The following is a 15917-nucleotide window of genomic DNA, read 5'->3' on the forward strand; positions in this document are numbered from 1 at the left end:
GTTACCACCTACTCCAGTGAAAGTTTTCATGCTGCTCCAAGGTCACCTGATCATAACAGTACAACTGGCCAATAATGAGTAAAATGAATCTCAGAAGAAGGGAAGAAAGGTCTTGAGCCATTTTTTTTTTCTTCAGTCTACTTTGTCTTCTCCTCCCTCTTTATCTCTGGGTGGCTGAAGAGCCTTGTGCTAGCATGAATGTTCAGGAATTAGCTTCTCGTGTAGACCAGCTTGCTGCTAGGGTACAGGGTATTTCTGATTATATTGTTCAGACTCCTGTTTTAGAACCGAAGATTCCTACTCCTGATTTGTTTTTTGGTGACAGGTCCAAATTTTTGAGTTTTAAAAACAACTGTAAACTGTTTTTTGCTTTGAGACCTCGATCCTCCGGTGATTCCATTCAGCGGGTTAAAATTGTCATCTCCCTGCTGCGTGGCGACACGCAGGATTGGGCATTTTCCCTGGAATCTGGGAATCCGGCTTTGCTTGATGTAGACTCCTTTTTTCAGGCTTTGGGATTGTTATATGATGAACCTAATTCTGTGGATGAAGCTGAGAAGACCTTGTTGGCCCTGTCTCAGGGTCAAGAGGCGGCAGAATTGTATTGTCAGAAATTCAGAAAATGGTCGGTGTTGACTAAATGGAATAATGATGCTTTGGCGGCAATTTTCAGAAAGGGTCTTTCTCAATCCGTTAAAGATGTTATGGTGGGGTTTCCCACGCCTTCCAGTCTGAGTGATTCTATGTCTCTGGCCATTCAGATTGACCGGCGCTTGCGGGAGCGCAGAACTGTGCGCGCTGTGGCGTTATCCTCAGAGCAAATTCCTGAGCCTATGCAGTATGATAGGATTCTGTCTAGAACGGAACGACAAGGTTTCAGACGTCAGAATAGGTTGTGTTATTATTGTGGCGACACTTCTCATGTCATTTCTGTCTGCCCTAAGCGGACAAAGAGGATCACCAGTTCTATTACCATCAGTACTGTACAACCTAAATTTTTGTTATGTGTCCTTGATCTGCTCATTGTCATCATTTTCTGTCATGGCGTTTGTGGATTCATGCGCCGCCTTGAACTTAATGGACTTTGAGTTTGCCAAGCGTTGTGGTTTTCCCTTGCAGCCTTTGCAGAACCCTATTCCTTTAAGGGGCATCGATGCTACACCCTTGGCTAAAAATAAGCCCCAGTTTTGGACACAGGTGACCATGCGCATGGCGCCAGTCCATCAGGAAGATTGTCGATTTCTGGTGTTGCATAATTTGCATGATGCTATCGTGCTGGGTGTTCCGTGGTTGCAGGTACATAATCCTGTGTTGGATTGGAAGTCTGTTATGAACTGGTAGTTTAGGAGCAACATGGGACGAGCTCTGAAGGAGGTGGTACCTGTACTGACCGCAGTCCCTAAGCTCAACACAACACTAGAAGTAGCCGTGGGATGCTCCTGTCACTCCCTAGGCACCTCGTCACAGCCTGAGAACTAACTACCCCTAAAGATAGAAACAGGAAAACTATCTTGCCTCAGAGAAAATCCCCAAAGGATAGATAGCCCCCCACAAGTAATGACTGTGAGTGGAGAGGGAAAAGACATACGTAGAATGAAACCAGGATGTAGCACAGGAGGCCAGTCTAGCTAGATAGATAGGACAGGACAGGACGGAATACTGTGCGGTCAGTATTAAAAAACTACAAAAATCCACAGAGTTTACAAAAATCTCCACACCTGACTAAAGGTGTGGAGGGTAAATCTGCTTCCCAGAGCTTCCAGCTTAACTGAATTAATCCAAGCTGGACAAAACATAGAATGCACAGAACGAATAAGTCCACAACATGTGGACAGAAAAGAGCAAAGAAAGGACTTATCTTTGCTGAACTGGACAGGATATCAGTGAAATCCAAGAGAGATGTGAATCCAACCAGGAACCATTGACAAGTGGCACAAGCTGAAGGAAAGAGCCAGGCCAAATAGCCGAGCAGAAAAGACAATCAGTGGAAGCAGCTGCTGACTGCTAAATCCAAGTAGCAGCTATTCCACTTAAAACCAGCGGAGGGAGCCCAAGAGCAGAACTCACAAAAGTGCCATTTACAACCACTGGAGGGAGCCCAAGAGCGGAATTCACAACAGAAGTCCATGTCTGTGACTAGTTGGGGTTGTCAGGGGGTTCATAATGATGTTCCTTTGATGTCAATCTCCTCTTCTTCCTCTTCTGAAATTCCAGAGTTTTTGTCTGATTTTCAGGATGTATTCGATGAGCCCAAGTCCAGTTTCCTTCCACCGCACAGGGACTGCGATTGTGCTATTGACGTGATTCCAGGCTGTAAGTTTCCTAAGGGTCGACTTTTCAACCTGTCTGTGCCTGAACATACCGCCATGCGGAGCTATATTAAGGAGTCTTTGGAGAAAGGGCATATTCAGCCATCTTCTTCACCGTTGGGAGCGGGGTTCTTTTTTGTTGCTAAAAAAGATGGTTCCTTGAGACCCTGTATTGATTATCGCCTCTTGAATAAGATCACGGTCAAGTGATACCCTTTACCTTTGCTTTCCGATTTGTTTGCTAGGATTAAGGGAGCTAGTTGGTTTACGAAGTTTGACCTTCGGGGGGCATATAATCTTGTTCGTATTAAGCAGGGTGATGAATGGAAAACTGCGTTTAACACGCCCGAAGGCCATTTTGAATACCTTGTGATGCCATTCGGACTCACTAATGCTCCATCTGTTTTTCAGTCCTTCATGCATGATATCTTCCGGACTTATCTTGATAAATTCTTGATTGTATATTTGGACGATATTTTGATTTTTTCCGATGACTGGGAGTCTCATGTGCAACAGGTCAGGATGGTATTTCAGATCCTTCGTGACAATGCTTTGTTTGTGAAAGGGTCTAAGTGTCTCTTTGGGGTGCAGAAGGTTTCTTTTTTGGGCTTTATTTTTTCTCCCTCGTCTATAGAGATGGATCCGGTTAAGGTTCAGGCCATTCATGATTGGATTCAGCCCACATCCGTGAAGAGCCTTCAGAAATTTTTGGGTTTTTGCAAATTTTTATCGCCGTTTCATTGCTAATTTTTCCAGAGTGGTTAAACCCTTGACCGATTTGACGAAGAAAGGCGCTGATGTGGCGAATTGGTCCTCTGCGGCTGTCTCTGCCTTTCAGGAGCTTAAACGTGGATTTACTTCTGCTCCGGTGTTGCGCCAACCGGATGGTTCTCTTCCGTTTCAGGTTGAGGTTGACGCTTCTGAGATTGGGGCAGGGGCCGTTTTGTCTCAGAGGGATCCTGTTGGTTCCTTGATGAAACCGTGTGCCTTCTTTTCCCGTAAGTTTTCGCCTGCTGAACGCAATTATAATGTCGGCAATCGGGAGTTGTTGGCTATGAAGTGGGCGTTTGAGGAGTGGCGACATTGGCTTGAGGGAGCTAAGCACCGTATTGTGGTCTTGACCGATCATAAGAATCTGATTTACCTCGAGTCTGCCAAACGGCTGAATCCTAGGCAGGCTCGATGGTCCTTGTTTTTTTCCTGTTTTGATTTCGTGGTCTCGTACCTTCCAGGTTCTAAGAATATTAAGGCTGATGCCCTCTCTAGGAGTTTTTTGCCTGATTCTCCTGAGGTCTTAGAACCGGTCGGTATTCTGAAAGAAGGGGTGGTCCTTTCTGCCATTTCCCCTGATTTACGACGGGTTCTTCAGGAATTTCAGGTTGACAAACCTGACCGCTGTCCTGTGGGGAAACTGTTTGTTCCTGACAGATGGACTAGTAGAGTGATTTCTGAGGTTCACTGTTCCGTGTTGGCTGGTCATCCTGGCATTTTTGGTACCAGAGACTTGGTTGGTAGGTCCTTTTGGTGGCCTTCTTTGTCGCGTGATGTGCGTTTCTTTGTGCAGTCCTGTGGGACTTGTGCGCGGGCCAAGCCTTGTTGTTCCCGTGCTAGTGGGTTGCTTTTGCCATTGCCAGTCCCTGAGAGGCTCTGGACGCATATTTTGATGGATTTTATTTCTGATCTTCCGGTCTCCCAGAAGATGTCTGTTATCTGGGTTGTTTGTGACCGGTTCTCTAAGATGGTTCATTTGGTGCCTTTGCCTAAATTGCCTTCCTCTTCAGATTTGGTTCCGTTGTTTTTTCAGCATGTGGTTCGTTTGCATGGTATTCCGGAGAATATTGTGTCCGACAGAGGTTCCCAGTTTGTTTCTAGGCTTTGGCGTGCCTTTTGTGCTAGGCTGGGCATTGATTTGTCTTTTTCTTCTGCATTTCATCCTCAGACAAATGGCCAGACCGAGCGAACTAATCAGACTTTGGAGACTTATTTGAGATGCTTTGTGTCTGCTGATCAGGATGATTGGGTGGCCTTCTTGCCATTGGCCGAGTTTGCCCTTAATAAATCGGGCTAGTTCGGCTACTTTGGTTTCGCCTTTCTTTTGTAATTTTGGTTTTCATCCTCGTTTTTCTTCTGGGCAGGGTGAGCCTTCTGACTGTCCTGGTGTGGATTCTGTGGTTGACAGGTTGCAGCAGATTTGGGCTCATGTGATGGACAATTTGGTGTTGTCTCAGGAGGAGGCTCAACGTTTTGCTAACCGTCGTCGGTGTGTTGGTTCCTGGCTTCGGGTTGGGGATCTGGTCTGGTTGTCTTCCCGTCATGTTCCTATGAAGGTTTCTTCCCCTAAGTTTAAGCCTCGGTTTATTGGTCCTTACAGGATTTCTGAGATTATTAATCCGGTGTCTTTTCGTTTGGCGCTTCCGGCCTCTTTTGCTATCCATAATGTCTTCCATAGATCTTTATTGTGGAAATATGTGGTGCCCGTTGTTCCCTCTGTTGATCCTCCGGCCCCTGTGTTGGTTGATGGAGAGTTGGAGTATGTGGTTGAGAAGATTTTGGATTCTCGTTTTTCGAGGCGGAGGCTTCAGTACCTTGTCAAATGGAAGGGTTATGGCCAGGAGGATAATTCTTGGGTTTTTGCCTCTGATGTCCATGCTGCTGATTTGGTCCGTGCCTTTCATCTGGCTCATCCTGATCGTCCTGGGGGCCCTGGTGAGGGTTCGGTGACACATCCTCAAGGGGGGGTACTGTTGTGAATTCTGCTCTTGGGTTTCCTCCAGTGGTTGTAGGTGGGAATGCTGTTGTCTGAGTCGCAGTCCTGGCCAGGTGTATCTGCTGATTGCAGTTCTGACTGGGATATTTAGGTGTGCAGGATTCATTAGTCCTTTCCAGTTGTCAATGTTTTTTGTGAAGTGTTGGATCACTTTCTGGCTTCTCCTGCTTAGCTGCCAATTCAGCAAAGATAAATGTCTGTTTCTTTTTCTGTGGCACACATGCAGTGTGCTTATATTCTGTGCTATTCTTTTGTTTTTCTCTTGTTCAGCTTAGACTGTGTCAGTGTTTTCTCAGTCTTGTTGGATTCTCTGGAGTTGCAGATATACGCTCCACATCTTTAGTTAGATGGTGGAGTTTTTGTATTTTCTGCTGTGGATATTTTTTGAAGGATTTTTAATACTGACCGCTTAGTATCCTGTCCTGTTATGTGTCATGATCCCAATGGCAGGGGATCACCAAAGGACAAGCACAGATACAAACAAGCTCTAGGGCGATGGAACCTGAGCTGACCGCGACCCTGAACCTAACACACAAATAAAAGTAGCCGGGGAACGTGCCTACGATGATCCTAGACGTCTCGCTCCAGCCGAAGATCTAACTTCCCCTATTAGTAGAAACACAGACCTCTCTTGCCTCCAGAGAAATCCCCCACAGAAATAGCAGCCCCCCACATATAATGACGGTGAAATGAGAGGAAAGCACATACGCAGTATGAAAACAGTTTCAGCAAAATGAGGCCCGCTAAAGCTAGATAGCAGAGGATACAAAAGTGAACTGCGCGGTCAGCGAAAAACCCTTCAAAAAACCATCCTGAAATTACTTGAACTCATGTGCCAACTCATGGTACATGAGGAGCAATTTCAGCCCACTAGAGCAACCAGCAGCAAGAATCACATATCTGCAGGCTGGACTAAAAACCAAATAAAGCAAAACACCAAAACAGGAAAATCCAAACTTAGCTTGACCAGAAGGTTCTAGGAGCAGGGAGCAGAGGTAACGACACACTGGATACATTGATAACCGGCGAGGAAATGCCAGCAAAGCCAGGTTAAATAGGAAACTCCCATATGCTGATGAATCAGGTGGAACCCAGAAACCCAGGAAAGACAAGTCACCCAGTACCATCAGTAACCACCAGAGGGAGCCCAAAAACAGAACTCACAACAGTACCCCCCCCTTGAGGAGGGGTCACCGAACCCTCACGAGAACCACCAGGGCGACCAGGATGAGCCCTATGAAAAGCGCGAACCAAATCATCAGCATGAACATCCGAGGCAACCACCCAAGAATTATCCTCCTGACCATAACCCTTCCACTTGACCAAATACTGGAGTTTCCGTCTGGAAACACGAGAATCCAAGATCTTCTCCACAACATACTCCAATTCTCCCTCCACCAGCACTGGAGCAGGAGGCTCAAGCGAAGGAACAACAGGTACCTCATACTTCCGCAACAACGACCGATGGAACACATTATGAATAGCAAACGATGCCGGGAGATCCAAACGAAACGACACAGGGTTAAGAATTTCCAAGATCCTATAGGGACCGATGAACCGAGGCTTGAACTTAGGAGAAGAGACCTTCATAGGAACAAAACGAGAAGACAACCACACCAAGTCACCAACAAGAAGTCGAGGACCCACGCGGCGACGGCGATTAGCAAACTGCTGAGCCTTCTCCTGGGACAACTTCAAATTGTCCACCACATGACTCCAAATCCGGTGCAACCTATCCACCACCATGTCCACTCCAGGACAATCAGAAGGTTCCACCTGACCAGAGGAAAAACGAGGATGAAACCCCGAATTACAAAAGAAAGGAGAAACCAAGGTAGCAGAACTAGCCCGATTATTAAGGGCAAACTCGGCCAGCGGCAAAAAGGTAACCCAGTCATCCTGATCAGCAGAAACAAAACACCTTAAATAAGTTTCCAAGGTCTGATTAGTTCGTTCAGTCTGGCCATTCGTCTGAGGATGGAATGCAGACGAAAAGGACAAATCAATGCCCATCTTAGCACAGAACGTCCGCCAAAATCTAGACACAAACTGGGATCCCCTGTCAGAAACGATGTTCTCAGGAATCCCATGCAAACGAACCACATTCTGAAAAAACAGAGGGACCAACTCAGAGGAGGAAGGCAACTTAGGCAAGGGTACCAGATGAACCATTTTAGAAAAGCGATCACACACAACCCAGATGACGGACATTTTTTGAGAGACAGGGAGATCCGAAATAAAGTCCATGGAAATGTGCGTCCAAGGCCTCTTCGGGATAGGCAAAGGTGACAACAATCCACTGGCCCGAGAACAGCAAGGCTTAGCCCGAGCACAAACCTCACAAGACTGCACAAAAGAACGCACATCCCTCGACAAGGAAGGCCACCAAAAAGACCTGGCCACCAAGTCTCTAGTACCAAATATTCCAGGATGACCTGCCAACGCAGAAGAATGGACCTCGGAGATGACTCTACTGGTCCAATTATCCGGAACAAACAGTCTTTCAGGCGGACAACGATCAGGTTTACCCGCCTGAAACTCCTGCAAAGCACGTCGCAAGTCTGGGGAGACAGCAGACATAATCACCCCATCCCTAAGGATACCAGAGGGCTCAGAATTTCCAAGGGAGTCAGGCACAAAACTCCTAGAAAGAGCATCCGCCTTCACATTCTTTGAACCTGGCAGGTATGAAACCACAAAATTGAAACGAGAGAAAAACAGTGACCAACGAGCCTGTCTAGGATTCAGACGCCTGGCAGACTCAAGGTAAATCAAATTTTTGTGATCAGTCAAGACCACCACACGATGTCTAGCACCCTCTAGCCAATGACGCCACTCCTCAAATGCCCACTTCATGGCCAAAAGTTCCCGATTACCAACATCATAATTCCGCTCAGCCGGCGAAAACTTTCTAGAAAAAAACGCGCATGGCTTCATCACTGAGCCATCGGAGCTTCTCTGTGACAAAACCGCCCCCGCTCCAATCTCGGAAGCATCAACCTCAACCTGAAAAGGGAGCGAAACATCTGGCTGACGCAACACAGGAGCAGAAGAAAACCGGCGCTTAAGTTCCTGAAAGGCCTCCACAGCCGCAGGAGACCAATTAGCAACATCAGCACCCTTCTTAGTCAAATCCGTCAAAGGCTTAACAACACTAGAAAAATTAGTTATAAAACGACGATAGAAATTAGCAAAGCCCAAGAACTTCTGTAGACTCTTAAGAGATGTAGGCTGCGTCCAGTCACAAATAGCCTGAACCTTGACGGGATCCATCTCAATAGTAGAAGGGGAAAAAATATACCCCAAGAAAGAAATCTTCTGGACTCCAAAGAGACACTTTGAGCCTTTTACAAACAAGGAATTGGCCCGCAGGACCTGAAACACCTTCCTGACCTGCTGAACATGAGACTCCCAGTCATCAGAAAAAAACAAAATATCATCCAAATACACAATCATAAATTTATCCAGATATTCACGGAAAATATCGTGCATAAAAGACTGGAAGACTGAAGGAGCATTAGAAAGTCCAAAAGGCATTACCAAATACTCAAATGGCCCTCAGGCGTATTAAATGCGGTTTTCCACTCATCACCTTGCTTTATTCGTATAAGATTATACGCACCCCGAAGAACAATCTTAGTGAACCATTTAGCCCCCTTAATGCGAGCAAACAAATCAGTCAACAATGGCAAAGGATACTGATATTTTACGGTAATCTTATTCAAAAGACGATAATCTATACAAGGCCTCAAGGAACCATCTTTTTTTGCCACGAAAAAAAAACCTGCTCCCAAAGGGGACAAAGATGGACGAATATGTCCCTTTTCCAAGGACTCCTTAACATAATCCCGCATAGCAGTATGCTCTGGCACTGACAGATTGAACAAACGACCTTTAGAAAATTTACTGCCTGGAATTAAATTTATAGCACAATCGCAATCCCTGTGAGGAGGAAGCGAACTGAGCTTAGGCTCCTCAAAAACATCCCGATAGTCAGACAAAAACACAGGAATCTCAGAAGGAGTAGATGAAGCGATAGAAATCGGAGGTGCATAATCATGAACCCCCTGACAACCCCAGCTTAACACAGACATTTTTTTCCAGTCAAGGACTGGATTATGAGTTTGTAACCATGGCAGACCAAGTACTAGAACATCATGCAAATTATACAGTACCAGGAAGCGAATCACCTCCTGATGAACGGGAGTCATACGCATGGTCACTTGTGTCCAGTACTGAGGTTTATTCATAGCCAAAGGTGTAGAGTCAATTCCCTTCAAAGGAATAGGGACTTCCAGAGGCTCCAGACTAAACCCACAGCGATTGGCAAATGACCAATCCATAAGACTCAGGGCAGCGCCTGAATCCACATAGGCATCGACGGAAATGGATGATAATGAACAAATCAGAGTCACAGACAGAATGAACTTAGACTGTAAAGTACTAATGGCAACAGACTTATCAACCTTTTTTGTGCGTTTAGAGCATGCTGATATAACATGAGCTGAATCACCACAATAAAAGCACAACCCTTTTTTCCGCCTATACTTTTGCCGTTCACTTCTGGACTGAATTCTATCACATTGCATTATCTCAGGTGACGGTTCAGACGACACCGCCAAATGATGCACAGGTTTGCGCTCCCGTAAACGCCGATCAATCTGAACAGCCATAGTCATAGACTCATTCAGACCAGCAGGCGCAGGGAACCCCACCATAACATCTTTAATGGCCTCAGAAAGGCCATCTCTGAACTTTGCAGCCAGAGCGCACTCATTCCACTGAGTAAGCACCGACCACTTCCGAAATTTTTGACAATAAATTTCTGCTTCATCTTGCCCCTGAGAGGGGGCCAACAAAGCTTTTTCAGCCTGAATCTCTTGGTTAGGTTCCTCATAGAGCAAACCCAATGCCAGAAAAAACGCATCCGCATTAAGCAACGCAGGGTCCCCTGGTGCCAATGCAAATGCCCAATCCTGAGGGTCACCCCGCAGGAAAGATATAATTATCTTGACTTGCTGAGCAGTGTCTCCAGAGGAGCGAGATTTCAGAGAAAGAAACAACTTGCAATTGTTCCTAAAATTCAGAAAACGAGATCTATCTCCAGAAAAAAAACTCTGGGACAGGAATTCTAGGTTCAGACATAGGAGCATGTACAACAAAATCCTGTATATTTTGAACCTTAGTGGCAAGATTATTCAGGCTGGAAGCCAAACTCTGGACGTCCATGATAAACAGCTGGGATCAGAGCCATTCAAAGATTAAGAGGAGGAGGAAGTAGCCAGGCTGCAATAAGGCTAGGCAGCAAACTCTGAGGGAAAGAGAAGGAAAAAAAAAAAAAAAACTTCCTCAGACTACTTATCCTCCTACTTCAGCCAATACAATTAACACTTTGTGGGCCGGTTATACTGTCATGATCCCAATGGCAGGGGATCACCAAAGGACAAGCACAGATACAAACAAGCTCTAAGCTGACCGCGACCCTGAACCTAACACACAAATAAAAGTAGCCGGGGAACGTGCCTACGATGATCCTAGACGTCTCGCTCCAGCCGAAGATCTAACTTCCCCTATTAGTAGAAACACAGACCTCTCTTGCCTCCAGAGAAATCCCCCACAGAAATAGCAGCCCCCCACATATAATGACGGTGAAATGAGAGGAAAGCACATACGCAGTATGAAAACAGTTTCAGCAAAATGAGGCCCGCTAAAGCTAGATAGCAGAGGATACAAAAGTGAACTGCGCGGTCAGCGAAAAACCCTTCAAAAAACCATCCTGAAATTACTTGAACTCATGTGCCAACTCATGGTACATGAGGAGCAATTTCAGCCCACTAGAGCAACCAGCAGCAAGAATCACATATCTGCAGGCTGGACTAAAAACCAAATAAAGCAAAACACCAAAACAGGAAAATCCAAACTTAGCTTGACCAGAAGGTTCTAGGAGCAGGGAGCAGAGGTAACAAGACACACTGGATACATTGATAACCGGCGAGGAAATGCCAGCAAAGCCAGGTTAAATAGGAAACTCCCATATGCTGATGAATCAGGTGGAACCCAGAAACCCAGGAAAGACAAGTCACCCAGTACCATCAGTAACCACCAGAGGGAGCCCAAAAACAGAACTCACAACAGTTATGTTTGCTAATGACAGGTGTTATGAAGGCAATCCAGAAACACAGTGTGCTTAGCGATCAGAGCGCACACAGTGATCTGACAAATACCCAAAAATACAAGAACGAGCTCTGAGACGTGGAAACTCTGTAGACTGCACACCTGATCCTATCCTAAACACAACTAAAAGCGGCTGTGGATTGCACCTAACAACTACCTAGGCAACTCGGCACAGCCTAAGAAACTAGCTAGCCTGAAGATAGAAAAATAGGCCTGACTTGCCCCAGAGAAATTCCCCAAAGGAAAAGGCAGCCCCCCACATATAATGACTGTGAGTAAGATGAAAAGACAAAACGTAGGGATGAAATAGATTCAGCAATGTGGGGCCCGATATTCTAGGACAGAGCGAGGACAGTAAAGCAAACTTTGCAGTCTACAAAAAACCCTAAAGCAAAACCACGCAAAGGGGGCAAAAAAAACCCACCGTGCCGAACTAACGGCACGGCGGTACACCCTTTGCGTCTCAGAGCTTCCAGCAAAACAAAAGACAAGCTGGACAGAAAAAAAGCAACAAAAAAGCAAAAGCACTTAGCTATACAGAGCAGCAGGTCACAGGAACAATCAGGAGAAGCTCAGATCCAACACTGAAACATTGACAAGGAGCAAGGATAGCAGCATCAGGCGGAGTTAAGTAATGAAGCAGTTAACGAGCTCACCAGAACACCTGAGGGAGGAAGCTCAGAAGCTGCAGTACCACTTGTGACCACAGGAGTGAATTCAGCCACAGAATTCACAACAGTACCCCCCCCTTGAGGAGGGGTCACCGAACCCTCACCAGAGCCCCCAGGCTGACCAGCATGAGCCGCATGAAAGGCACGAACAAGATCGGAAGCATGAACATCAGAGGCAAAAACCCAGGAATTATCTTCCTGAGCATAACCCTTCCATTTAACCAGATACTGGAGTTTCCGTCTAGAAACACGAGAATCCAAAATCTTCTCCACAATATACTCCAATTCCCCCTCCACCAAAACCGGGGCAGGAGGCTCAACAGATGGAACCATAGGTGCCACGTATCTCCGCAACAACGACCTATGGAATACATTATGTATGGAAAAGGAGTCTGGGAGGGTCAAACGAAAAGACACAGGATTGAGAACCTCAGAAATCCTATACGGACCAATAAAACGAGGTTTAAATTTAGGAGAGGAAACCTTCATAGGAATATGACGAGAAGATAACCAAACCAGATCCCCAACACGAAGTCGGGGACCCACACGGCGTCTGCGATTAGCGAAAAGTTGAGCTTTCTCCTGGGACAAGATCAAATTGTCCACTACCTGAGTCCAGATCTGCTGCAACCTATCCACCACAGAATCCACACCAGGACAGTCCGAAGACTCAACCTGTCCTGAAGAGAAACGAGGATGGAACCCAGAATTGCAAAAAAATGGAGAAACCAAGGTAGCCGAGCTGGCCCGATTATTAAGGGCGAACTCAGCCAACGGCAAAAAGGACACCCAATCATCCTGGTCTGCAGAAACAAAACATCTCAGATATGTTTCCAAGGTCTGATTGGTTCGTTCGGTCTGGCCATTAGTCTGAGGATGGAAAGCCGAGGAAAAGGATAGGTCAATGCCCATCCTACCACAAAAGGCTCGCCAAAACCTTGAAACAAACTGGGAACCTCTGTCAGAAACAATATTCTCAGGAATGCCATGCAACCGAACCACATGCTGAAAGAACAAAGGTACCAAATCAGAGGAGGAAGGCAATTTAGCCAAGGGCACCAGATGGACCATTTTAGAAAAGCGATCACAGACCACCCAAATGACTGACATCTTTTGAGAAACGGGAAGGTCAGAAATGAAATCCATCGAAATATGTGTCCAAGGCCTCTTTGGGACCGGCAAGGGCAAAAGCAACCCACTGGCACGAGAACAGCAGGGCTTAGCCCTAGCACAAATCCCACAGGACTGCACAAAAGTACGTACATCCCGTGACAGAGATGGCCACCAGAAGGATCTAGCCACTAACTCTCTGGTACCAAAGATTCCAGGATGACCAGCCAACACCGAACAATGAAGTTCAGAGATAAGTTTATTAGTCCACCTATCAGGGACGAACAGTTTCTCTGCTGGACAACGATCAGGTTTATTCGCCTGAAATTTTTGCAGCACCCGCCGCAAATCAGGGGAGATGGCAGACACAATGACTCCTTCCTTGAGGATACCCGCTGGCTCAGATAAACCCGGAGAGTCGGGCACAAAACTCCTAAACAGAGCATCCGCCTTCACATTTTTAGAGCCCGGAAGGTACGAAATAACAAAGTCGAAGCGGGCAAAAAATAACGACCAACGGGCCTGTCTAGGATTCAAGCGCTTGGCAGACTCGAGATAAGTCAAGTTCTTATGATCAGTCAATACCACCACGCGATGCTTAGCTCCTTCAAGCCAATGACGCCACTCCTCGAATGCCCACTTCGTGGCCAGCAACTCTCGATTGCCCACATCATAATTACGCTCAGCGGGCGAAAACTTCCTGGAAAAGAAAGCACATGGTTTCATCACTGAGCAATCAGAACCTCTCTGTGACAAAACCGCCCCTGCTCCAATCTCAGAAGCATCAACCTCGACCTGGAACGGAAGAGAAACATCTGGCTGACACAACACAGGGGCAGAACAAAAACGACGCTTCAACTCCTGAAAAGCTTCCACAGCAGCAGAAGACCAATTAACCAAATCAGCACCCTTCTTGGTCAAATCGGTCAATGGTTTGGCAATGCTAGAAAAATTACAGATGAAGCGACGATAAAAATTAGCAAAGCCCAGGAACTTTTGCAGACTTTTCAGAGATGTCGGCTGAATCCAATCCTGGATGGCTTGGACCTTAACTGGATCCATCTCGATAGTAGAAGGGGTAAAGATGAACCCCAAAAATGAAACTTTCTGCACACCGAAGAGACACTTTGATCCCTTCACAAACAAAGAGTTAGCACGCAGGACCTGAAAAACCATTCTGACCTGCTTCACATGAGACTCCCAATCATCTGAGAAGATCAAAATGTCATCCAAGTAAACAATCAGGAATTTATCCAGATACTCACGGAAGATGTCATGCATAAAAGACTGAAACACAGATGGAGCATTGGCAAGTCCGAACGGCATCACTAGATACTCAAAATGACCCTCGGGCGTATTGAATGCAGTTTTCCATTCATCTCCTTGCCTGATTCTCACCAGATTATACGCACCACGAAGATCTATCTTAGTGAACCAACTAGCCCCCTTAATCCGAGCAAACAAGTCAGATAACAATGGCAAGGGATACTGAAATTTAACAGTGATCTTATTAAGAAGGCGGTAATCAATACACGGTCTCAGCGAACCATCCTTCTTGGCTACAAAGAAGAACCCTGCTCCCAGTGGTGATGACGATGGGCGAATATGTCCCTTCTCCAGGGATTCCTTCACATAACTGCGCATAGCGGCGTGTTCGGGCACGGATAAATTAAATAATCGACCTTTAGGGAATTTACTACCAGGAATCAAATTGATAGCACAATCACAATCCCTATGCGGAGGTAGAGCATCGGACTTGGGCTCTTCAAATACATCCTGATAATCAGACAAGAACTCTGGGACCTCAGAAGGGGTGGATGACGAAATCGACAAAAATGGAACATCACCATGTACCCCCTGACAACCCCAGCTGGATACCGACATGGAATTCCAATCCAATACTGGATTATGGGTTTGTAGCCATGGCAACCCCAACACGACCACATCATGCAGATTATGCAACACCAGAAAGCGAATAACTTCCTGATGTGCAGGAGCCATGCACATGGTCAGCTGGGCCCAGTATTGAGGTTTATTCTTGGCCAAAGGTGTAGCATCAATTCCTCTCAATGGAATAGGACACCGCAAAGGCTCCAAGAAAAACCCACAACGTTTAGCATAATCCAAATCCATCAGATTCAGGGCAGCGCCCGAATCCACAAACGCCATGACAGAAAACGACGACAAAGAGCATATCAAGGTAATGGACAGAAGGAATTTGGACTGTACAGTACCAATGACGGCAGACCTAGCGGACCACTTAGTGCGCTTAGGACAATCAGAAATAGCATGAGTGGAATCACCACAGTAGAAACACAGACCATTCAGACGTCTGTATTCCTGCCGTTCAACTCTAGTCATAGTCCTATCGCACTGCATAGGCTCAGGTTTAACCTCAGGCAGTACCGCCAAATGGTGCACAGATTTACGCTCGCGCAAGCGTCGACCGATCTGAATGGCCAAAGACAAAGACTCATTCAAACCAGCAGGCATAGGAAATCCCACCATGACATCCTTAAGAGCCTCAGAGAGACCCTTTCTGAACAAAGCTGCCAGCGCAGATTCATTCCACTGAGTGAGTACTGACTATTTCCTAAATTTCTGACAATATACTTCTATATCATCCTGACCCTGGCACAAAGCCAGCAAATTTTTCTCAGCCTGATCCACTGAATTAGGCTCATCGTACAGCAATCCGAGCGCCAGGAAAAACGCATCGACACTACTCAATGCAGGGTCTCCTGGCGCAAGAGAAAATGCCCAGTCTTGAGGGTCGCCGCGCAAAAAAGAAATAATAATCAAAACCTGTTGAATAGGATTACCAGAAGAATGAGGTTTCAAGGCCAGAAATAGCTTACAATTATTTTTGAAACTTAGAAACTTAGT

Source organism: Ranitomeya imitator, chromosome 4 (genome assembly GCF_032444005.1).
Source record: "Ranitomeya imitator isolate aRanImi1 chromosome 4, aRanImi1.pri, whole genome shotgun sequence".
In the NCBI taxonomy this organism is placed as follows: domain Eukaryota; kingdom Metazoa; phylum Chordata; class Amphibia; order Anura; family Dendrobatidae; genus Ranitomeya; species Ranitomeya imitator.